The sequence below is a fragment of the Haliaeetus albicilla genome, chromosome 4 (genome assembly GCF_947461875.1).
Source record: "Haliaeetus albicilla chromosome 4, bHalAlb1.1, whole genome shotgun sequence".
Classification (NCBI taxonomy): Eukaryota; Metazoa; Chordata; class Aves; order Accipitriformes; family Accipitridae; genus Haliaeetus; species Haliaeetus albicilla.
The window spans coordinates 50,297,263-50,322,885 of NC_091486.1; the positions used below are offsets into that span (position 1 = coordinate 50,297,263).

Genomic DNA, 25,623 nt, shown 5'->3' on the forward strand with positions numbered 1-25,623 from the left:
AAACAAATTTGGTATAGGTTGTGATAAAGGGAGTTCTCTTGGGAAGTAGGAGTGATGAATATCTTAAAACTGTTTGATCACAGCAAGAGTGAAGATGTGCTTGCTGGAGCACTCGGGAACTGTCCTCTAATGCACCAAATGTTGTAAGACAACTTGGGGGCCTGGCGAAAGCCTAAGAAGATGTCCATGAAGTGTTTTTTTTCAGTATTTTTCTCTCCAAGGATAGAAATTTGCCTGTTGCAAGGACTTAAAATAAATTTCCCAGGAGTTTCGGTCCATAGGTCCTGAAGGGACAGTCAGCCTTCCTTCCAAATGCAATGAATCAGAAGCCCTGATTTCAGGTACCCTCTCAGTTGATCTGGATTTGAACCTGGTGGCTCAATTTCATCCTTACTTCTGGGTCTTTCTGCAGCCAAGTAACCTTCTGCTCACTAATTTTTTTTTCAGTGTCATGATCTCAATCCTTGATTTCAAAAGGAACTAGATGTTTTTTTCTTAGCCTAGTCTGCGGCTTTAAACTGTAGAGTCCAAACTGGGAACGAGCTAGGAAAAAATCAGAGCTGTGAGGGCAAACAGCGTGGGATATGTGAATCTGGTAGTGAGAGAATCAGGCAAAAGCCCAAGATTTGTGTCCAATAACCAGGAGCACATACACAGTGCAAAATGATTGCTTTTGCTAATGTAAAGATTCTCTTTTCTGTCCGTTAGTGTAATTTTGTGATAGACCGGAGAGGTTGCTACTGTGATCTATAAATCTTTGTTCTGAAGGAGTTCTGTGATGCTGGTGTTCCTGTGTTTGAATATTTTCAAGGACAGATCTGCTAAGTGATCGTGCAAATACTTTGTTTACGTTCATTTATTGTTTTAAATATGGTTATTACAGCTGTAATGTGACTGCAGCTATAGTCCCTCCTGTGTTAACATTTTCAACATAGACCCACTCTTTTCCTGGGTGGGGCTGAGCAGGGTGTTTTCTCACATAGGTACTCAGTGAGATAGCAGTAAGTGGGCGGGGGTTTTGTGTGTGAGCAATACTTCACTTTGATAGCAGTCTGGGGGATGTTCTGCAGCACTTGGGCTTCCTAAACTACCTTGGGGTGGGCATCCTGCTACAATTGATGAGGATGGTGTGCTTCTCTGCAGCTCTATTACATGCTGATAGCTAGTGAGGTTTTTTAGCTGTACTGTGGGGGGAAAGGCTGCTCTTTGATTCTGACAGAAATTAACCCAATGAAACAGGGCCCTAGTGGTGCTCTTTCAGCAGATCATAAGAATTCAGGGTGGACATTTGGAACATAGCATGAACCATGGATGTGTTGGATGTTACCCTGTAGACATAAGCATCATTTTGAAATGATCAGTGACTCACCAATGCAGTATAATCACTAGAGACATGCCCAGCACTGAGCCATCAATCATTCTTGAACTGACAATACACCCTTACGTGTGTACTATGCCCGCCCAAGACCCCTGTTATAAATCCTCTTGGAATGGAGGAACATGTGTTCCTTGTAACATAGGTACACAGGGGTGCCCTAAACATCATTCTGTTATTGATAGACAACATCAGACCTCAGTAGGGCTGCTTGTGCTTAGCCATACTGGCAGGAGAAAGCGTTCTGTAAAGCTGAATAAAACACCCTGTGATCTCCAACCTGTGGCTCCACTGGAGCTTGTTGCACATCTACCCTTTGTAATAAGACACCTCCAGTGTGCACAGTCATTCTTGGCCTCCCACAACCTGGTTTATGCAGCAGGTATTCAGCGTTTCAAGAATCTGGGAGGGAGAGTAGTGGGCTTTGGCTGTGACCAGAGGAGTGACTAGAGTTGCCGGTGGAGCGTGTAAGGAAGGACCAAGAGAACGTGGATCCAAAGACTGCTGTGAATGGGTGCTGCATAGAAAAGTGCTCTCAATCGGTGGGTAGTTATCTTTCAATGAAGAGGAGGCAAAGCTACTTGTGTATCTCCTGACTTCACTTATCTGTAGAAGCTTATGGTTTGCTCAGCCCTTGGCAAGTACGTTTGCAGATGCCAGACACGCTCTGTCGTCTGAATCTGTCAGTACTTCTTTTGAAGTTAAGCAGATGTTGGTACAAATGTTCCTGGGACACAATTGAAAGAGATATGTTGAATGGAGAAGACCATGAGGCTGACATATGGAAAAGTCCAAGAATTTTGGTGTGGTTTATATGTGAACTGCTGTATTTAACAAAACAATCAGCATCGCTAAAGAGCATTTCAGCTCTGTGTGTCAGAGAAACAAGAAGGATGTTTTGATAGCTTTTAAATGAGTTTTAATCCTTAGTGTATTTCCCCTACTGAACTTCAAATACTTTGGAAATGTGATTAAAGTATCCATTTTATGGAGGAGCATTGAAGCATTCTTATCATTCAGCTGCTTAATGCTATAGGAAGAGAAAGCCCAAGCATTTCCTTAGCTACATCCAAGACTTAAACTTAACCTGCAACTAGAGATATAGCCGTCTTGTATACGACCCAATTCTGTGGTAGTACTTCCCTCCTACTCTTTCAAGGATGGCATGAATTCCAGTCTCCTTTTATCCTCACACTGAGATGCACGCATGCAACTTTCTTGCTAGTATTCCAAACAGATACCTGATAGAAGCTGGCAGGATGGTGGAAGCCTGTCATTTCCTTACTCTGAGTGTTGTCAGAGAACACTGCTTTCATTAGAAATGTAGCTGGCAAATGGCAGAGTACCTGCGTATCTCCACAGACAGTGGCATACACAGACACAATACAGTGCACACACCTGCCAGTATTCAAGTGGGGAGGAAGATTGGGGGAGAGGCAATGCAAAAGTGAGTTTGTGTAATTAAAGATGGAATAGCCATCTTTGCTGCCTTTCTCATGCAACATAAAATAAGACCGAGACTGAGGGGTTGGCTTCTGGCGATCTAGCTGTGGCAGCATGAAAAATGAGGAGGAGTGCGATAAGAAACTAATAATTTATGTTCCAAGCACAGACTCACACCAGCGTGGAGGGAAATTTGTGCCAATAACTCCTACTAACTCAGAAAGGCACGCAATCTTTTATTGCACAAATTATTAACGACCAGAAAATAAATGACTCTGTAATCAGATTGGTGCTGCTGGCGCTTTTCGTTTCTTCTTTTATTTGTATAAATTCTGAAGCCAGTCCACCCCTGAAGCTGAGGCAGTGGGAACTTTTACTGGCCCAATGCCCTGCCTGACAACAGAACAGATTAAACAACAGTGAAACAGGAACGTCCTGGTATCGCATTGCCTATCAGAGATGGGTTTACTCAACAAATGTTTTCTGGCCCCTTCAGCAGTAACAGCTCTGTAGGTACGCAGGGATCTTTGATTTGGGACTCCATTGCATAGTGATTGGAATAGTCAAACAGCAGCGTAATTAACCTTTATTTATGAAAATGTACAGAAAAATAACAGCTCCCCATCATCTCTTGGCCCTATCCCTTTTCAGGCTCCTTTCTTCACGTCCTTCCTTTGTCCTCAGGGCTGCTGGTGTTGCATTCCATATGTTTCTGCTCTAGTTTTTCAGCATTTGTGCTTAATATTCAGAAGTGCTGGGCACCTACAGCAGTTCCTGAAGTATACTAGAACTGTGGATTCTCAGCCCTTCTTAAATCAGGCCAAGGTTAATTTCGGCCTTGTACTTGCATGGGGAAAGGAGCATGAGGAGTTTGGTTTATTTAGACAGAGTCCACATGGAAACAAAGCACGTAACATTTTCCCTACCACCAAATGATTATACCCTGTGATCTTTCTTGAATTAAAATCTTTATGATGATGATGAAAAGAAGCATTGATGAAGAATGAAACGTCTTAAAGAGGAAAGATGATGACTTTTGGATTTGCTGCAGGTTCCCTTCTGTTTGCGTGGTGCTTTGTATAATCTGAAGGATGGCAGTGTTCCTGTGTTAGGTAGGAATAGGCAGGAGTCTGGATGCGATGCCATAGCAATATGAGGAATTTAATTTGGGCTTGAACTAGTAGTTATTTGCAGGGAGACACAGGGTGAACTAGAGTGGTAGAAGCAAACAACTTCAAACCCACAGGTAACTTTGGATCAAGATCTGAGCTTCGCTTGAAGGTTATCATGGTAACATACTGAACCTAAATCTTGGTCTGGGTTCCAACCCTGGGAGATACTTGAATTTGAACCTAAAGTTTGCAGGACTTGCCACATCCAACCTGTGGGCCAAACCAGCCTGTTTTGAAGCCCAAGCCTGTATTCTGAACAGCGAGGCTTGTTGACCCTAGGTCCAAATGCAGCTGCGAGGCCCATGTCTACAATTTACGTGGGTTTGCTCTGATTCGGATGACCTATGCAAGCCTGTGTGACCTGGCTAAGACTCATTTAAGCCCTGTGTTTAAGGTTTGTAGGGTGGTGTTTCTTCAATAAACAGGGTTCCTTGAAGGCAGGGGAGTTACTCTGTATGTGATTAGAAGCTGCTGGTCTGTGTTTAGTCCATATATTTTTCAGTTGGTGGGGGAGACCCATATGTGAGGCTCAGACTTTTCTTCTCCCCTCCCATTCCCCCTCCCCGTTTTGATTATGTGAACCATATGATAAGGAAGAAAAGTGTTTCTATTGTTAATTCAGCCCATTCGTTATCAATGGCACTATCTCCCTGATGGCTTCATCTGAATAGGGAGGAGGGGGAGAGTTGCTTTCCCCCTCTCTCTCTCTCTCTTTTTTTATGGTGAGGGGGTGTTGGTAAAGGCGACCGCAGCCAGGCTGCAATAATGAATAATGTGCAGATTGTTCCCGGGGACTGCAAGTGTTTTATTAACGCAGGTTTTCTTAGACTGAATGCCCAATCACCACAGAACCATGAAACTCAAATTGCCTTACAGCTCTCTCATGAACATACTTTTAATCTCATTGACCTGTCGTTATACTACAACCCATAAATTCAGATTTGGAGATCTTATGTCCAATCATAAATTGGGCTGGCAGACTTCCGATCAACAGAATAAAACTGTCTCCTGTGAGGTGGGTTTTTTATTTGTCAGTGCAGTTCCAGCAGACGGAGTGGAGGTACAGTCAGCTTTTCTTAATAAACTATTCTTTAAAAAATTGAGGGAAATAAGAAACCCAGCATGAAATTCACAGGAGAGAGAAGAAAAAAAATAAGGTGACGTTTGAATAACATTAACATTGGACATAAACTTAGAATGTGGAAAATTATTAATTAAGGGGTGTTAGCTTCTGCTAACATTGTGGAGAAATGACAGAAAAATGAAGAGTTTGTGCGGTGGCATTCAGACATACAGTGTTGGCCTTAATTCTGTGTGTTTTCAGAGTGGGCACATATGTGCCAACTTCCTAGAATTCCTTCCTCTTTTCTTATGTCTTTTTCTTCTTTTACTTACATGAACAACCCAGAGGAAATCTACTTTCTCCCTCCCTCTTGTTTTGCAGTGTTTTATTTGGTTTCAGCAGTGAATGGGGGATTTGACATTTCTGCGGGTCGGTGGGACTTTGGATATGTGGGGAGACTTTGCTATGCTGATGTCAGGTGCGCGTACTCATGCGGAAGGGTTTCCTTGTGTGAACAAAGATTGCAACCAGTAAATCCTGCTAAGTGCTGAACATGTTAAGCGTGGTGCGGCAGGCCCATCTGTGAGTGCTGTCATTGCCTATGGACAATTCCTATTGTCATCAGTAGAGGCGTGTCATCCTAAATGCTGGTAGAACAGGTCAGATAATGTTTTGTGTAGGCACATTTCCTCTTTACAGGTCATTGTAGAAGAGAGTCCTGTGATGATCTGGAGCTGCTAGTAGTATTTCAAATACTTTGAGTGGAGCTGCCTCCTCAAATACAGCACACAATGTTCGTGTATCATTAGTGCTTTCATTTACATAAATGTCACCTTTTTAACACTCCTCACTTGTATGCGTTAGTCCATTAGATAATGCACATGACCAAAAAAAAATATTTCATACTCTTGCCGTGTGCTGAAACAATATTTTCTCTTTATCTCCAAAAGGGTTCTAACAGACAGCAGTGCAGGCTTCCTCAAACACGGCTAACTCCGACGTACTTTGCATCCTACCTGTTACGACCAGCTCTGCGGTTAATAGGGTAAGTCAGTAACATGCACCATCATTACACGTGGCTCTGCCAACCCGTGTTGGAGCTAAGCTGACAGTCTAGAAGTAATGTACATCCTTTCCTCTGTGTGGCTTCATCTGGGGCACGTTGCTGCTAAAAGGAATCCCCCCCTAAAGTCAAAGAGCAGCTAAAGTTCTGTATTCCTCAAAATGTGGAGACCTTTTCCCAACCTTTCTAGGAGAGTCTGTGGTACCAGAGGCTCATTTAAAGAGTATCATGGCCTTTTCAGTGTCTTTGGAGCATTGGCGGCACTAGAACCTGAAGTTATTGCATTAATATACATCAGGCATCTGTACCTCACTGGAACTGCACACTGGGCAGGCAGGCAGTGCCCTCTGGTTAGCCCCTGTGGTGGTTCTCTTGCTCTCAGACAGGCAAAGCAGGACAGCAAACTCTGGTTTTGGACAAAGGTGCAACTTCTGGCAACTGCTTTCCCTCAAGTGCTGTCCTGTGACATCGCAGCTGCCACTGGCTCTGGCTTTGTTCCACTCGGCACTCCAGCCTCGTACCTGTAACAATTTAGCAGCAGTCATTTGAGGAAATAAAGCACTTCGGACTCCCTCCCCCAGGGTTTTCTGTCCTTACAGTAATTTTTTGAAGGCCTCTGTTTTCACAGCACTGGGATAGATGGACCCCTAAAATATACAGCCAATTATGTAGCAGAATTTATTAGACTTTATTCTGGTGCATGTTACATGGTGGGGGTGGGGGAGAAAGAGCGAACTCTGGAAGGAAACCCATAGCAACTGAAAATGTAAGTGTGAGGATTAGAAGTCCCCATAAATATACCTGACTTTGCCATCTCTTTTAATTAAATGCAAGTCATGAAACACGGGCACAGAGTGCGTCGGTGACAGGCTGCAGCAGTGTTCAGAGACAGGAAGGAAGAGTGAGTGGGGGGAACTGGCTCCATGGCCTGGGGCTCAGATGCAGAGCAGAGCCAGGAGGGTTAAAGCTACGTGGGTGATTTAGAGCGAGCCCTTCACAGCAAGGCAAAGGGAACTCTACAATCAGTTATTAATGTTTCCTGTTTTATCTTCTCATCTTCATGGGTTTAATTGTAAAGCATGCTGTACTTCTCTGCTGTGTTTTCTTCTCCCATCCCAGATAGGTGGTAGAGGAGAACGTGCTGATGCTAACAAGGAAGAGGGGGCATAGGAAAGGCCTGTCCCCTCTGAGCTTTGCCTCAGGGTTGTGCAGCTATGAACTGTGAAGCTCTCTGGGCCTTATGCTGTGATTCACTCATCTTCTGAGGCCTTCTTCCCTCAAAATGATGTGCCAGAATTTGGCTTCTGTGAGCAGCGGTGCTTGGTTTCCCTCCAGATACGTGTGGCCCAGAGGGCCCGTGTCTGAGAGACCAGGATGAGGTACTGTGTTGATTCAATCCTCCTGTAAACAGCTTCCTCGTTTTCTTCCCCCTTCTACGTATTCAAGCATTTTTCCTTTCCCAGCTCTGTTTCGCCTTTGGTAATCTCCCCGGCATGTACTCCATCAGCACTCCTGTGGGGCTTCTATGTGTAGGAAATAAAGCCCATAGTTCAGCACTATCCATCTAATATCTTCTGACTGCCTTTAATCATAGCATTTTCCATTTAATTGGGAAGGCAGGCACACTTTGCATATTAATACAGCACAGCCTGCACCTCCTAAGCATTAAAATCGTAGATGGCTGGGATGTGTTATGCAGCAACTGTGAACCTGCTGGGTGTCCTTTAGCGTCTCTGTGAATGGGGTATTTTCAGCAGGGCTGGTTTTTGCCCTCCTGATGGAATTAAATTAAAATAAACATCAACAACAAATTGCCCGTCCAACAAAAAAAATATTTGTATGGATTCTCTCCATTGAAATAATTGCTCGGCAGACAGTGCCGCCATGCCTCTGTCTGTTGTGTCCATTGTCTTTCTTAGATCGTAACACTGCTGGTCCCATTGTCTATTCAGGACAGCCAAAGGGAAAAATATCATCTTCCCTTCAGAACTGCTAGTTGTGTAGCATATTCCCCTTCTGTGATCCATCTATCCATGAAAGACCCATTCTTTCTTTTCTTGGCTTCATACTGCCACCCAGGAGTCTGTTTGTGTGGAACCAATAGTTTTGTCTTAATGTCATTGTGGTTTTCATGACTCTCTTTCTTCTCCTTGATCAAAACTTGCCTAGGGACAGACATACTGGTTTTGATTTGGAAGAGGTCTCAGTAGATCTTTTGCTTTTATGTCAAAACAGCTTTTCAAGAGCACGCTCACATATGCACCTTGCTATGTGTTAAACACAAAGGACAATTGTTGCTGTGATTTACTATCACCATTAGTTGATTGTATGTTAGATGCTGTCCAGAAAGATAGCAAACGTGCAGTTCTGTTACAAAGAGGAGGTATGTGCTTTAGACACAAGATAGGTTCCACTTAACATTTTCATATCCTCTTGAGGTCTCCCATTCTCCAAAGTTTATGGTATATGTCTTTAAGGTTCCTGTTCAAAGTCAGTAGAGGAAGAAGATTGATGAGCTGAGTCTGTACTAACGTTTGAATATTTCCATTATTCAGAAGAACGCAGATCTAGAGTCCTGCCATCTTTGAGAACAGTTGCCCCTGGTTTTGGATGGTAAGGTGCAAAAAAAGGAGTATGCATCAGACATTAATTTGCAGGCTACACACCTATCTATGGCCGGGGTTTTATGTTCCTTTCTGGTTGAGGCACACTGGCCACAGTGCTGGGTCTGTGTAATTAATGTCAGTTAGATAAGCCTCCCGTTCCTGCTTCTCCACTAGGCCTGTTGAAGCATTCAGGAAGCACCTGGATTATTCAGCACCAAAATGGCTTCCTCTTCTTCAGGAAGAAATCTGGAGTGTTCAGGCACTTTTGTAAAGCTTGTTAGACTCCCATGCATTGGCTCACAGCTCCACTAAAGCACTTAATAATGGCCCCTGTGGAATGGTGCTCTTAACTGGGGGTTGCAGGGGTACAATATGACGCTTGTTCTGCATTGGTCATCGTGATCCCAGAGTGAGATCCACAGTATCCAGAGGGCACTGCCTGTGGCTTTACCGCTTAGTTTGAGTGCAGGACTGTGTCTGTGAGAAAGAAAGGGGTAAACCAATGATGCCTCACAACCTCACCTGCTCTGGAGGCCACACACAAACCCCCTGGGGGGGCACTGAATCATGCCTATGTATTTAGCTTCCAAGTTTGACAGGGTAATGCAGATGATGCCAGAAGCAAAGTAGATGGATAGATTGGCTTGGATTATAGATTGTAACCACTGCCAAGGCAATGTAACATTTTAGCTTTCAGGAATGTCACAGCGTCCAAGCCATTTTTGTCCTGGTTATCAATAGGTTCAACAATGTGGTAAACTTTGTCTTGTTTGAGAGGTTATCAGCAGCCACAAACGCTTACTTCTGCTATTTGTGTTTCTGCCATTCTTCAGTGTGACAGCTCCCCCAGGAAGTTTTTAAGCATGGCTGTACCTGGGACCTTCTGGATCATGGTCTCTTGTGAGCTGGTATAATCTGGGAATTGTGACTCCTCTGGGCTGCAGTGTGTACCAGTAATTCAGCTAGTGGGAAGCATGTCAGGATCCAGCGGAGGCACGCGGTTGAATTATAGGGAAGATAGATATGCTACGGAAGAAATCACAGCTCTTTGGAAGTTGATGACATAGTAGTGGAGGGGATTTCGATGGTCCAAAATGAACCACTTACATACATACCAAACCTCTCTCTAACTCTCCTAATATCTTCACCATTCTTCTGTGGACAAAAGAGCCCTCAATCTTCCATGCGCACGTGTTCTTTCATGTCTACATCCATCATCTCAATGCCCTCTTGTCTGATCTCCTCATTGCTACCCCACAGCACCAAGAACACCCCTCCTGTCCACTTGTGACTGCTCCTATTTACTTTGGCACAATTCTGTGTGAGTGCATGTTGTGTATGCTTGTGAGGAGATGGCATTGCATGGAGACAGGCATGATCTGGTCAGGCAGCAGCTTTTTTTCGTCGCTCACCAGGCTCCATTTGTTAAGCTGGAAGACTTTCTGTCTGTCTCAAATGCATGCAAGTGCCAGGAGAGTGGCGTGGGGAGCTGTGATTCAGGGACAAATTGCATCGCTGCCTTAGATGATGAGAGAAAAAGAATGTGCTGGTCTTATGATCTTGGTCTCATTTGTGGGTGCCACAGACCACCCTTCCTATATCCCACCGTGGTTTGGTAGCTTCTGGGTTGCGTGATGGAGGGTTAGGATTCAAAATAGCACTCCAGATACTACAGAGCAGGAACGAGGTGCTGGTACAGAGTTTGGGACTGAAAAGAGATGTTTTGAGTTGCAGTGTCATGCTGTGTATGAGGGACAACTTGTGTTGCCTATCTGGCATTAGCAAATTAAGAAGAAAATCAGACAGGAGCTTACCTCTTTGGGATGCTTCTACTCCAGGAGCCACATCCATCCTGGAACTTGGATTCCCCGTTTCATAAAGCAGTCTATTGATCTTGCCGATTACTCTGCTCTGTCAAAACTGGTCGCACTTCATAGAACTGTGACCTGTTCTTTTACAGAAATAACAGCACTCCATCATTCCCGGTGCTTGGTCATCTCTAGGCTGTGTGTCAATATTGGGCCTTGATCATTGTGAGCCATTTGGTTGTAATACTTGCTCACACATATGCAGAGACATGCAAATATTTTTATTTTTCCTTAAAAGCATGCCTAAATTCACCTGCCCTTTGCTTCTACTCCAGTCTGCTTTTCTGGATTCTGATGATAAAAAATTGCTAGTTGGATTACCCCATCGGTTTGCAGGTATTGCGTTCCTGTTTTGAGACTGCTTCTGGGATTTCCAGACAGAATTTTGGAAGGAGGACAGTGAATCATGTTCTAGTTATAAAAATTAGTCAGATGTTTTGCATAGCTATGAGAATACACCTTGAAAATGGCAAAATAGAGCCAGATCTTGCATGCTGCAAGTATTTTCCTTGCTGATCTGTCCTTGTTCCTGCTGCATGTCAGTAGTCCTAGTCATTCCTGTTTTTCTGGTCTAGTAAGAGCTATGTCATTGCATCTCTGTCTTGACCTACAGTTCCCTGTAGACTTCATAATTATGGCCTTCTTTAAAACAGACATCACTTACTATGCCAGAAATTGTCACAGTGTGGAGAAGTAGATCAAAATCCACTAGGGAACAAGAGGTGACTAGATTAATTTCCACCTGAAATTTCAATTAAGCTTTTCAATGTAGAGTTAGTGTGTAAACCAAACCTAGACATAATGGCTCTGTTTTTTTAATTTTAGAATTGGTCTGATAGGAAGAAATAGACAGAGCTTCCTTGAGTTCTAAAGTATGTGGCACTGCTACAGACAACTGAGTAGAGCTGTAGATAGCTGTAAATATTTTGGATGCCGAAAGCCACAAATATGTAGAGGTTCTCCTCATGTTAATGTGTCTAATGTGCTTAAAAGCTGGATATCCCACTGGAAACAACAGTTTCTGTCAAAACAGATTCTTCTACTCTTTGTTATTTCAACTAGAGACCAAGTCCTCTTTGTGTCTGTTGGAGTATGCAATAAATTAGCCCCCAAGATAGTATTGTTGCACATGTATCTAATAGGTATGTGGTTTTCTGAAGCATCCAAGAGGACTAGTAACCTGTAAGTGTGCTTGGGCTCAGGGTACATATACGTGCATTGCTGGACCCTTTCCAAAATTTCTGACTAATAGCAAACAACTTTTGAAGAGGCATTTCCTATAGAGGAACTGTGGTTCACCAATTACTGCTCTTCACTGTGTGCTGTCTTTTATGGGAAGGAGGGGGTAGCCAGCCCCCATCATCACTGTTGTTACAGACAGTCTAAATAAGACTTGTGTTGCAAAGTGTCTAAACCATTTCTGAAAGGAGAGGCAGCATCCCGTGTGCCGAAACTGCTTTGCTGTTTTTGTTAGTTCTGTTATTTCTGAAGTACCAGACCTAGTTGTTTCCCTGTGCTAACAGTATGGCTGCATCCCAGCAATTGCTGGGCTAGAAAACTGGAGTTTTCAGCTGAAACATGCAAGCCTCATTCCCCAGTACCTTTGGGGAGACAGTTGGCTCTCTGCATCTTAACAGCAGCAGGCAGAGTATACACATTCCGCGCCTTCAACACTGAAAAGCATCTGTTTGAAGCACCGTTGTGGAAACAGGAGAATAATATTGCTGGCATTCTGCACCAGGCAGGAATATAGAAGGCAGGATAAATTGAAATGGGAGTTGATCTTTTTTTTAAGGGGTTTTGGGTTTCATTGCCTTTTTAAAATTTCTTTTCTTTTTTTTTTTTTAGAAATGTTACAGGTCTGAGCTAATTAACACTGACCCATAGTGACTGAGCTTCTCAGAGTAGTTAGGAGGTTTCTTCTGATATGTGACATTAGCCACAGAGGTCTTGCATAGCCTTTAGCATGCATTAACATTGAGCAGAAGATGTTGTATATCAGAAAGAGGAGGACCTGGGTGTCACAACAACTCAGGTCTTTCCCTGACTGCCAATTCCTTGTTCTGTGTCCCCAGGAACCTTATTTAAGAAGTTCTCTCTTCTTTATCAGACTGTAATACAAGTGTAATCACTGACCACCTCCATCACATTGAAATTGTGACACTTAGTTATCAAGGACCGATAGAGGCAGTTAGAAGTCTGAGAAAAGTTACAGAAACATTAAGTTTCTTATTCAAAATGGACAGAAGAGAAAGAAGGATTGTAGAGTTTGGTGATTTTTTTTCCTAGCTTATGGAGAGACCATGAACTGCCCCAAAAGAGCACAAGAGGCTGCTCCTAAGGCTGGAAGGCATTAAAGAGTTGATGGGGCTCTTCTCCAGGCTACAGTATGTTTTTTTGCAGCGGCTGTTAACTGCTCAAAAGATGCCAATGTGTACATGCCACTAACAGATCTGTGCTTCTGGAAGTTCAGTGCTGGGAAGGAGCAGGGGGTGTTACCCGCAGGATAGCAGAGATCTTTGTCATCTCCTGGGCTGTGAAAATAGTTCTGTTTGTTCTTTTGAATGGCAACAGGAGTAAGGTGCCTTCTCATTTATTAGACAGCCATGAAGATGGATTGGGGGGAGGGCAGGGAGAAAGGAGAGACAACAGGTACTGAACAGACTTAATCAGCAACTTTTTACTGTGAAACACTAAAAGGATACACCCAAAATTTAGCTACTTAGGAAGTCACTGGACTGCTTTGAGTCCTGTTTTTTTTAATTTGGCAGAGTGTCCCCTACTTCTAGCACCTGCAGTACACATCTTCTGAACATGTCCTTCCACACTGTCAGTGTGTGTATATAAAATTAGATCCATACAAACTATGTGCGTATCGATCTGTACAAACGGTGTGTGTGTATACATCCATATGCACGCACGCGTGCACACACACAGCGCCGTATATAGAAGCTGCAGATCTTGGGGACAGCCTTGGGAGTCCCTGGAGAACAGGCTGTTATTGCGTTTATTTTGTGTCACCCTTATTTCTAATCAGACGCACACACATGCACACACCTCTCACTGGCTCACTTCAGCTCTGTATCTATTTTCTTTTATTATCCTGGCAGGAGACGAGCTTCATTAGGGGAGTGGAGTCTCTAACAAGGATGGGGAATGGCAACAACAAAAGGATGTAGCAATATAAAGTTATGTCAAAAAACCTTTACAAGAAAAACGGCTGACATTAGAAACAGCGTGCATTAAAAATTCAAGACGGTTGGAAGGGGGGGCAGGACTGGGGAGGAAGAAACAAATAAATACACAGGCTTTAAACTAATAAATCCTTGTATTTGGGAAATGCATCAAACCCTGTGTGCTATTAAAACTGGTTTTATTTCTATTATTTTTAATAACAATGATAAATACATTTTTTCCTTGGATCTCAGTGTGGGCTATCAGCATTTTAAATACACATTTAACTGGCTAAGCAATCTTTCCCTTGTACTGTTTCTGTTGCTAATATTCAGTGACTGGGAAGTCTGCTTCATCATACCTGAAATGGAACTGGCTAACTGAGCCAGTAAATTTTGGATGTATCTTGACCAGTAGCCTAAATTTAGTCAGCTCTGTAAAGTTATACCAACCCATCCACCCTGTTTCCTTTGGCTAATCAGATATGCTAGCAATCTAGTTATCCCTGGGTTTTTCTAGTCAAGCTCTTGCGGAGAATCAGTTGACCCAAACACAGAAAAACTTCAGGCTAATCTGCAAGGAGCTGAGAAGCCCAAATCTGCTTGTAAGGGAGAAGGACATGGAAAGGAAGTTAGATTGCTGTGCTGTTTAAGCACAAGAACATTTACTTCTTAGTCTGATCTTAGCATCTGGCCCTGAAGATCTCAAACACATATTTATTTCCCTCCTTCTCTGCAAATTGACAAACACATCTGTATAGAGTAAAACTGGATCACTAATCCAGTTGTGCAGTTAGCAGAATTTGAAATTAGAACTTACACCTCTATCACCTGCCTCATGAGAGAGGTGAAGACTTGTGTGATAGGTAGCAAGCTTCCCTGTTCCCGTACAGCTGAGCTGTACACCTGAATGGTGGCACCCTGAAGGCTGGACAGTGGTAGGGGTAAGTTTGCCATTTTGCTCCCCTAACTTTGAGAATTCAGAGGAGGCCCAAGGTTCTCTAGCCTGACCAGTCTAGGCCTTCTCACCTACACTAAATTCATATTAAAATTGTAATTACTTTTGCCCAACTCCTGAGCCTGAGTCTGCAGTTGCAGATAAGCACGCAGGGTTGTTTTCCAGGTGGAGAACCTCTCATGGTGCTGTTTTTATCTGCTTCTCAGGGCGTGTTAGCGGATGCCTACGGGTTATAGTGTTGTGTTTGGATTTCCTGTAGTGGGGGGCCTGGCTTCCCAGCTTCTCCTTTGTGTCAGGTTTCTCCCACTTTTTACAAGGCTCATTCATACTGTTGTAATTACAGACTTTTACAGACTTCCACCAAACCAGTTCTACCCACCTTTGGTTTTAAATGCAGTTAAAAAATGACACAGCAATGCACAGAGGTTACCAATGGTTCTTGGGAGTGCCATAGGCTGGGCAGGGTGTGGGGGCAAAGGATTCCCCTTGTCTGAGAGGACAGCTTGCTTTGTTACTTTTGTGCAGCCAGCATGAAAAAACTGTGAGAACCCCCCCTCCCCCCAATGCCTAAGTCAGGTGGTAGAACCATCAGCACAGCCTCTCCTAAATTCAGTTTCAGATTAAAAATGTACCACAAAACAAAGGAGATAAAACCAGGAACCTCTTCCTTTAACACTTTCAGCTTTAGAAGCGGAAGCAGCAGAGCCATGCTTAATAAATCCTGGGATTTGGGAAGTATATCAAAACTCTGCGTGGTATTAAAACTAGTTAAAATGCTACTGTCTGTTGGTCTCGTGACTTTCTGAATGGCTCCAACAGTCTGCCAGGTGCTTTAGACAGGTCAGAAAAGCCGACTCCTACCTACATCTAAACTCTCCCACCTCCCAGTACCTCTCTCTTTGTGTCTTTACCTATTCATCCTTGCTTCCTTGCTTCTACCCTAGCAGACAGCCGTGGACCTGTCTTTCTGTCTCTTTTATGTGTAAATGCATTGGTTTTACATGAAGAATGAGGCATCCTGCTGGACGTTGAGGATTTTTTCCTTTCTATTTTCTTGCTACAACTGCTACGTGTTCTTTGAGGTCTTTTTTTCTCGCCATTTGTGCTTCTCTTCTCCAGTTCTCTTTCCTCAGCAGCATGAGGTTGGATATTTAGAGCTATCCAGGTGGCAGCTTTTTGAGTTCCCTTTATTACAATGGCTCAGAAAGGGTGAAGTAACAGAAAATCTCCTGCAGTTTCTTCTAGCCTTCAGGGAACCGTATCTTCCCTAAACAGCCAAGCAGCCCTCCAGCAGGTTAGGATCTCTGTCGCTCTTCAAAGCATGTTCTCTGTAGTAGTAGTGTGGCGTGTAGACGGAGAGTTATCCTGTTGTTTGGAAGCATCAGTGGAAAGGGTCAGTCGTGTGTTGCGGTCAGCATAATATCTGCTCCTTGAATTGTTCAGGTGACATAACGCAACCCAAAGGAGAGGGAAAGCTTTCTATACAGACAGACACAGGACCTGTGGGAGCTGGGTGTTTTTAAACTCCCACTGTAATGTCAGTTCATGACCCTCTGAGCAGTACAATACCTGCACATGTTTGTTCACTGGCCTTCCAAGTGCAGCAGGACAGGGAAAGTAGGAAAGAAAGTGGTGAAAGGAGGCTGGGGTCAATGTGTTGACAGCAAAATATCCACTGAGAAAAAGAAATGCTCACTTTGAAAAACAGTAACAACCACCTTTTCTATCTGTATTTGTACAGTTGTGCGTATGTATGTGTGCAGGCTCTCGCTCTCTCTCACACACAGTTCTCCTCTTAATATTATTCATCCTTATTACATATCATTATTCTTTATTATGATTTATATGCCATGCCATGGCTTTATTATGATTTATACCCCTGCCCCCAAAAGAGCTTACAGAAGGCATCACATAGCAAAAAGACAGGCATTCCTGTACAGGGGAAGAAACATGGCTTTCTCCCTAAGCAGCGACTCAATGTTTCTTCTAAGCTATAATGAACCTCATTTCTTGGCTTCCATAAAATAATTTGGTTTTAGTTGTACCAAGTCTACAAGTCAAGCTTTTATCCAGGGTTATGGTCCCCAGTTCCTTTGCTGCCGAGTGTGAATAACTGCCAGCAGTGTCAACAGGGGTTGCTTGTTGCTGGCAGCAAGAAACAAATGTCCCTCCCTTCTCCTGCTTATTCTTCTAGATCTTGATTTTCATCTTGCCTATTAAAGGAGATTAATTTAATGACTGCCCTTAAAGCAGGCTGATCCTTGTTCTGGTTGGGGAAGAACTTTCCTGAACTGCTTTACAACAACAGCTTCACTCAGAGTTACTCTTAAAAGTAGTCACAGTTTAGGGACATTTCCACAGCTCAAAACATCACAAGAGGCAGCATTACATTTGGGTACATTTGTGTAAATATCAGTGATCAAGTGAATAATGCTTTCTAAGTTGCCAGTAACGTTTCAGTGTTCACCTGAAGGAACCTTAGCCTGTCACTTGGTTTTGAGCAAAAAGATGCCGTTTTGTCAGCTGCGTTGCTTTGTTGAAAGACGTAAAGAAGTGCAGTGCCACGTCTCCAGAACCATGGAAATTTTCTCCTCTCTTTGGTAACAGAATAACTTAGCTCCCCAAACCAGAAAACTGAAAGAAGGAACCTGCTCTGCAGGCTGAAGGCAGAATCTTCAAAGAAATGGAAAGGAGACTGGAGCTGTCTCGGAATGAGTCTTTCAGAACTAAGTACCTGGAGAGCCCAAGGACATGCGCTTTCCACTCCCTCAGACCTTTTGTCTTCACTGAGAAAAATATGTGTGTTTTTGAAATGTATAAAATTCAATTTTTTATGGCCAAGGCCTTACTGCTTCATCCACATTAAAATTTAAAGCTGGGTCAGTCCTTTGCAAATGCCAGTCATGGCTGCAGCAGGTAACAGAGAAAAAAGGAGGTGCAAGACCATAGGAATAAGGAACCCATGACCTTTCCTTAAGAAAATGTTGCTGTTTCCTTTGAGGTGACTGTGATTCTCCTTGTACGCCCCATGTTTGCTTTCTCCATTGTACTCTGTCCGCTCTGTGATCTAGCGTGCAGGCTGTGCCCCCCAGAAAGCCCATCCTCTGCCACAGCTGCATTCCCCGTGGCCTCCTGCCCTCTCGCCCCTCACTCATTACTGTGCTTCTAGGGCTTTTCCCTGAATGCACATGGCAAGTGGCAAAGCTGTCAGAAGACCTGGATTTCCCGGAGCTGATGTTGTTCATGGCAAGGAGGGTCAGATTTTTTGTGTTATGGGAAACCCATGACAACGATAAAAACAATGGTGCCCCACCCTCCCACTTCTTTACTGGCCGTGATTTAGATGATTGTGATGCAGGCAGTGAGGGATAATCTCATTTGGGGAAATAGGTCTAAGGCAGAGTCAGGAGAACTTCTGAGAACCATTTTGGGGTTGGGAATACAGCAGCGAGTGGTGTGAAGTGCTGTTTCATGACATGGAAGCTCGCTTTTTTGCATGGGTTGTGCATCGTAACATGACATAAATAATCCTTGCTGGGTATTCAGATCTGTGTGCAGCCCTGTGTGGCTTGTGGAGCCCCTGTGATGGAATGATGCCAGTGAGGAGTAAAGGAGGAGTTAACCAAAACCTTCAAATACAACCAACTCCCCTGTGGCTGAGCAAAGGAAACAAACTCTGAGCTAAGGTTTCTGTGCTGCGTTTGGGTTTTTTGATCTGGCATCCAGTTTGGATGCCAGAAGTTTCTAAAGTTGGCCTGGTGTGACTCTGATCCTATTTGAAACATTGGCAAAACTCATGTGGAATTCAGTAATGCAAAAGAGAGCAGAGTCTTGGAGTGCATCAGCTAGCTGTTTGGGACAGGGACCGCCTTTTGTCCTTTGTCCATACAGCACCTCACACAATACAGTCCCGGTTCTGAGATGTAACAGCAGCGCAAACAATGAATAATAATGTTTTGTGAGTTCATCAGGGCTTAGGGCAAGCATACGTGTATGCCACATCTCTGTATGTACGAATAAGTGCCAGAATTAGGGAGTAGCGAATATTTAATCACAATAAATAGGTGCATTTTCTTCCCTTTTCCTGAGGAGCTGGTCAACCATCCAGCTATTTTATTTATTTATTAAATATCATTGGAGATAGTTCAGCAGCAGGGGAGCACTGCTCTGTCTCCCGAATGATGATTGCCATCAGGCTTGAGAAATCAGTCATTTCTGGCAAGAAAAAAACTGTTTGGTGGGTTAATGATGCAGGGTAAATACTGACAGTGGCCAGTGGTCTGAGCACACCAGACATGACCTAAGGGAATCGTAGATTCTGAGGGGGCTGTTGCTGCCGCTTCTCTGTAATGTGATTGCTTCTTTATAATGGCTTCAAGTTCTTCTCCTTCCCCCCCCCTCCTTTATCATTATTGACCAAGGAGCATCAGTAAGGCTAGAGAATAAATAGTTCCCTGATGGTTAACAACAGGCTCTCCACCAATTGGAATTCAAGCTGTGCTCCCTGTTATATTCTTTATAATCACACTTTATTGCATAGAGCAGAAAATAAAGCATCTATCCACCCCCCCCGCCCTTTTCCTCCTAGCTACCCCTGGGAAATTGGGTGCCGTCTTCTCCCGGAGCAGGTGAGAGGAGGCTCTCGGGCCGGCCAAACCCCAGTGGGACAGCCTGGCCCCGCAAAGCCGGGAGCCACGCTCACTGGGAAACCCCTTCCCACGGGCGGGTGCAGAAAAAAAGCCCTCCCCGCCGTGCGGGACGGCCCCACTCGCTGCCGTGACCCCCGGAGTGCGTGTCTATATGTGTGTGTGTATACGTCTGTGTGTGTGCGTGGTGGCGGGGGGCCGCCCCCCCCCGCTCTCCCCGTCTCTGCCCTCCGCAGCCGGCCCCGCCCGGCCCCGCGGCCCCGCCGCCCGCCCCCGCTGCCGCCACCCCCGGCGGCGCGGCGCGGCTCGACGGGGCGGGCGGCGGGGCCGGCTGGCTCCTGCGCGCCCCAGTGTTTGCGCAGCCACCCCCCCCCCCCGCCTTCGCCCTCCCTCCTCGTCTGGGGCCGGGTTGGGGCTGGCTCCAGGCTCCCGGGGGCGGGAGGTGATGATTTTCCAGTGGGTATTTGTCAGGTCAGAGTCTGCGCCGCCCGCCGGGCTCCGCGCCTCGCTCCCCGGGTTATTTATTACCTCTCTCCCCGGCGGCAGCGCTGCGGCTCCGGGGCTGCTGCCAGCAACCCGCGGCGGCGGCGGGGGACCAGCCGGGGGGGTTCCCGAGCAGCGACGGGCCGGCCGGCCGGCCGGGAGCGCTCCTCGTCTCGCCCCGCCGCGCCGCACCGCGCCCGAGCCTGCGGCCCGGCTGTGCCCCGGCTGTGCCCTCGTCCCCCCCTTTGCCCCTCTCGTTACCGGCGCTCCGTTCTCTCCGTGGCTCTCGCCCCTCCGGCGCAGCCGGGGTTGGGGTCTCCCGGAGCATCTGCTGCTTGGCGAGGGAGAGGCAGCAGGGAAAAGGTTTTTCTGAAGGCTGGTTGGTAAAAAAGCAGGCTGGAGCTGAGTTAGAGGAAGAGGCATCTTAAGGGATTTCTAATCGTGATTGGGTTTGGCGGAGCTAGAGACACCGGTGCAACAGAGCAGCCCAGCCTCCGCTGTTGTCGATCAGTTAGCCAAAACTCCCGATACCCTAAAGAAGCTCATCCCCTCCTTATTCATGAGCTCGGAAGTCTGTCAAGCAAGGGGGAAAACTCGGCTTGCAGACTTCTTGGTGACTACAGCCCATGCCTTCACATGGCGGTCAGAGAGAGCTTACGCTTAATGAGCACTGTGACCTATTGGGCTCTGTAGAGAGGCAGAGCTGCTCTCGAAGACGGATTGCAAAAGGATGGGGCTGCAGCTCACCTCAGCACTCAGTCATACCTGCAGGTCAAACGACAGGAGTGAGACAATAGGTTTGCCCGGGATAGCCTTTGAAGAGCTCTGGTGCGTGTGCTTCTCTGTGTAAGCTCAAGTCGTAGCCAGCCTGGACTGGAGAATAGGGTCAGAGCTGTGTAATTCTGGCAACCCCACAGTATACTGTTTCTGCTGCAGAATTACTCAAAATCCACGTGACAACGCTGTTACGTGATTTACGTTTATTATATTTTCTTTGAGTCACTGTACGTAAAGTTGGATTTTTAAGATAAAATTGAACGTGATCCCTAGGCTGACCTTATCTGCTGTTACTGGCTGAGTTATGTTCCTAGGATACCTTTAATCTAAGGATCTCCTAGTGCTTTCCAGATCTTCTTTAACATTTCACCCTTATTTCAGCTTGTTTGTTTCTTTGCCTGCACATCCCTTGTGTGCCCAATCAGTTTGTTCCCCTTGTCAGCAGACAGGGTGACTAGGGACCCTCCGTGGATTTCGTCTCTGGGATTGCGACATGAGCCTGCTCTAAGTGATGGGACAGGAACACCATAGCATCGGGGAGAGGCCTGGTTTGCTGGTTGACTTGTCAGAAGGAAATGCCCCTGTCTGTGGAGAATTGCCACGGCATATGGGGAAAATGGTCTTGCTTCTGTTTGTGATGGGGATTCCAGCCTAAGCTTTCCCTTCTATACCTTCCGTACTGGTCTGTCCCTTGGATAGAGGAGAATTGCCGACTGCTGTTCTTCGTGGAAAGAGCAGGCGCTTAAACCCAATCCAGTGATGCAACAGTAGGGTCCCCGCATCTGACAGACGTGCAACCTGCATTTCTTTTGCAAGGGCAAACAACTCATAATTCAGTCTTGCTCCTGACAGCTCGACTCCTCGCTCTAGTTAAGGTGCCTTACAGACATGAAACTTCTGTGCTGCTTGCAATGCATTAGCCAGTTCAAAAAAAAAGCGGGAACTAGCGAGCAAATGTTTCTCTCTCACAGTGAATTACACGTCTCTCATCCTGATCAGAACTCCTTGGACACAGGGGAATACAAGAAACAAAGTAAGTATTGTTTTGTTGCTGTTTAGCTGTATTTCTCTCCTGGTGGTGTCTGCTTGTCTGCAGATGCACCAGGATCCCCAGAGCTCCTGAACCCTTGTTTTTCTCCCCCCCCCCCCCGCCCTCACCCCCACTCCCAAGCAGTGAAAATAAGTCCCAAAAGGCTCTGCCTCTGGTAAATGGGGAGATGACAAAAGAGACCGCTATAAACTTCTAGGATGTGTCAGGGCAGCTATTGTTACAGACAGGTTAAAAGAGACACATGTGGAGGGGGGAACTTGGTACTCTGGAGGCAAAGGGGACTGCACATGCAGGTGGGAAGGCCAGGGAAAAATGCTAACGAGTGAGAGGTGGTTAGCAGCAGTCAGAAGCTGCTAATTATCCCACGCTCCAGCTTGTTCTCATGAGAGCTGGGAAACTCTCTCTTTGATCCTCCTGCATTTCATCTTATAATTGGATGGGGGTTCCAGATGTTACTGCTGAGCATTTTAGGGAGCTGATGGAAAAACGTATCTTGAATCAACGGCCTTGGACAATCCCAAAGGTATTTTCAGTGCTTTGCTAAAGGAGTGCTCGGGACACCACCTTCTTGTCCCTCTTAAGTTATTGCTCAGCTTTATTTGTGTTGTCTTCCAAAGGGCCTTTTCTTTACCATATACATCCTTAAGGTTCCACCCTTTTTTACTCAAGTTTCATGGAGAACAGAGCTGAATGTTTATTTCCTCCTGCTTAGAAGAGGTTTGAATTGGATTAAGTTTGTGTCTCATTGCTGCAGTCCTGTATGGCTATTCCAATAAATGGATTTACTGATTTAGTGGCATTTAGTGGTAGCTACTGCAGCAGCAAGTCTGAAGACAGCTCCAAGAACATCAATGGAAAGGGAATTTTGAATTTGTCATTGCAAATACGCATGTTGAAAGCCTGATTCTGGCAGCTAGATCTTTCCATGAACAGTACATCCAACCTAAGCAAAACATCTTGAAATGTAAAAATGTACATTTTTGCAATAAGTTGCTCATTAATGGGCCACAGACGAAGGTATTGGCAGAAATCAGCTGGGGAGGATTTTTCCTGTGTATTCCATGAGGTGACAAATCTACTCCTGAAACACCGGGTCTCACAGAAGCCCTGATTACAGACTCTCATTGCACTGCAGGTTTCTTCAGTATTTCCGGAAGAATTTCTCCTGTGGCACAGTACTGGCAGAACGGAGAATGACAGGGACTGAGAAAGGTCTGTTTGCTTGGGGAAAAGTTACAAAAGTATCAGTGTAGTTAAAGTACTGTAGGTATAACAATATGATCTCTATTATTATTCCAAATAATAATGCCTTTCCCCAGTTGAGTAATACAAATAAGATCAGAAAAGTACCTCTCTCAGAAAAGCTTCCCAAGTGGGATTTATGCCGTATGAAATGGCTCTATAATTTTAATGGTAAATTTCTTAGTGCAGACAAACCCTGCTCTCGTAACAGTCCCGGGGAATGTCACAAAAGAGGGCATTACTGTTACTAAAGGGCCAGCAGTTTTCTAAGGAAATGTTTTCCATAATCAGCTATAATCTGAAATGAGATTATGTGTATATATATATATAAAAAAGAATCTGAAACAGTGCCTAGATACCATAGTGACATATATAGATGGGCTGTGCCAGCTACTCCCTGTAACAACCTCTTGAGGATCTCCGTATGAATTAAAACACCCAGTCACCCACTGCCTGTGAAGGCTTGTAGCTCCAGATAGAAGAAAAAGCTGCATTCACCCAGGTATGCATGCTCTTGTCGATCTTACTTGGCTGTTGATCATGAGCACTGCGTGGAGCTGTGTCCCCCTCCAGGACTGCTGATAGGGAGGAGGCCGGGACCCATCATCCCTACGTACTCGTGAGGCAGAACAAGAGCACAGAGGGGAGAGAGAGTGTCTTTGTCCTCTGTAGAATGTTGTGTTTGCCTCCTGAGATAAAGGTTAAAATGCACAGGAGAATCCTCAGGAAGGGGTACCAAAGCTGACGTCTTTGGTAGTGCTGATATCCCCAGGGAACGGAGACGGGCAACCCTCAACCCTGAGCCAAACACTCGTGAATTATGGCTCAGGAGGCAAGTGGTGGAATCTAAAACTGGTTTACACCGCAGAGTCTGTGAATGTGCTATGTGTACCATACTCCTTGACTTCTTGGGCATGAGCTCTGCTCCGCAAAGAATATGACAGAAAGCAAGTATTGAGGAATTTCAAATACAATGGCTGAAAGTTAAGCAGACACATTACTGTGCTGATCTCCATAATGAAGGGTAGGTTGTCTGTTGCTTTTGGAGCTGAGATTCAGGGCTGGTTTTATGGGTTTTTTTGGGGAACCTCTTGTTTTCTTAGATGATGGGAATCTTCATGCCTGGGCACTGGAGCACAAGCTGTTTCAAGTAGGACATTCGGATCTCTCTCCCTGCTTTGCCTTGATACAGGCGTTCTGGCTGCTGAAGCCATTTTGGAGCTTTCATGCAGCAGTGGCTACCATCAACTCACAGTGAAGATAAAACCACACTGCTGAAAAGGTCTAAAATATTTGCAAAAAGGTGTGGGGCATGCACCGAACTGTATCTTAGTTTGAGCTGTGTGCTCGCTTGCTTGTTTTCCTGCCACCACGATAAGCAGGACTGGGCCTGGGCCTGTACTTGGTGAGACCTCCTCCAAAGAAACCCCCTTGGTGTTGATGATTCGGTAGGTTTCGGTCTGTCCTCAGAGGATGTTGGGCCTGGTAGCATTTCATACTTCTCTTTTAAAAAAAAAAAAAAAAAAAGAATGAGATGCCGTGGGATTTGAAATTTCTCAGAGAGTCACATTTATATTACACAGTATTGGTAGTGATGAAGGAATAGTTTAAACCCCTTTTTCTCTCAGTAGAATTAAGGCTCTGGACAGATGTCAGCTGTCTCAGAGAGGACTCCCAAGTTGCTGTTCCGGAGTTGGCCTGATGACTTCTGGTATCTAGAGCTTCCTCCTGTTGTACCACACCACATGTTCTGAGAGCAACAACATGGGGTATTTCTTCTGTGAGGAAGGAAGCAAATGGTAGGGGCATATGCAAACTATGAGCAGTGGCTATGGGGACCAGGAAACTAAGGGAGGAATGGAGAGAGGAAGGGAGGAGAAGGAATGGGAGGCTCGGCCCAGAATAATGTGGGTGTAACATCCCTAAGCAAGTCCATTTACCTGGGTTTGCACCATGTCCTGGACTTCCCAAGGTTGATGCTAATAGGGTCACATTCATTTTATAAAGAGAGAAATGAATGGCTTAGTTCGCAGTACTGTATTTCAAGAAGCAAACTACAAATCTAATTAGAATGAGGTATAAAATTACATAGGTGCATATGGCCAATGCGTGTGTGTGTTTATGTGCACATGTGTACAAACACACAGATTCCTTCTAAGAAGCACAACGTGTTTGTGGTAGTCTGAAGGTTGATCCCAACTGGGACTTCCATTTCCATGTTCACTCAATGAGACCTGATACAATCTCTGTAGTTATAACAAAAATACCAAATATATTGGAACAATGAGCATTCTTGCAGTCAAATACAGCAAATTCCCTGCTGAGTTGTGCTAGGTCTACTCTCTCAGGTATTAGTAGGAGAGAGGGGGAGAATCTTGCACTCAATAATTTATGGATCCATAAAGATTTTTTTTTGAGCAAGTAATAATTCTTTGGAAATTAAGGCTAATTAGAAGCAATACCATCCCTATAAATGCATTCAGTTACTTTGTCAAGACAATTTTATATTTGTTTCCTATGATGTTCCCATGTGCATGCTAATCAGTGTTTTGCTGTAATTGTGATTAGAGACCATACCACAGGGACAGACTCCTTAAAAACTGAAGGAAAGTAACAAGCAGTTGGGCGGTAATAGACTTGAGTGTCTTCTGGATATTTACAACGGATTAGGCTTTTTTATTTTAGGGTCAGTGCAGCCTTAAC

At 44.9% G+C, this 25,623-nt stretch overlaps 1 long non-coding RNA gene across 1 annotated transcript in view; it reads left to right on the plus strand.

The window, feature by feature from the left end:
* LOC138685205 (uncharacterized) overlaps nucleotides 1-25,623 on the plus strand; it is a 60,492-nt gene that overhangs the window by 26,749 nt on the left and 8,120 nt on the right. The window contains exon 6 of the long non-coding RNA XR_011324486.1: nucleotides 6,004-6,098. This is a non-coding gene — a long non-coding RNA (uncharacterized lncRNA). The remainder of the gene's footprint in view (nucleotides 1-6,003; nucleotides 6,099-25,623) is intronic.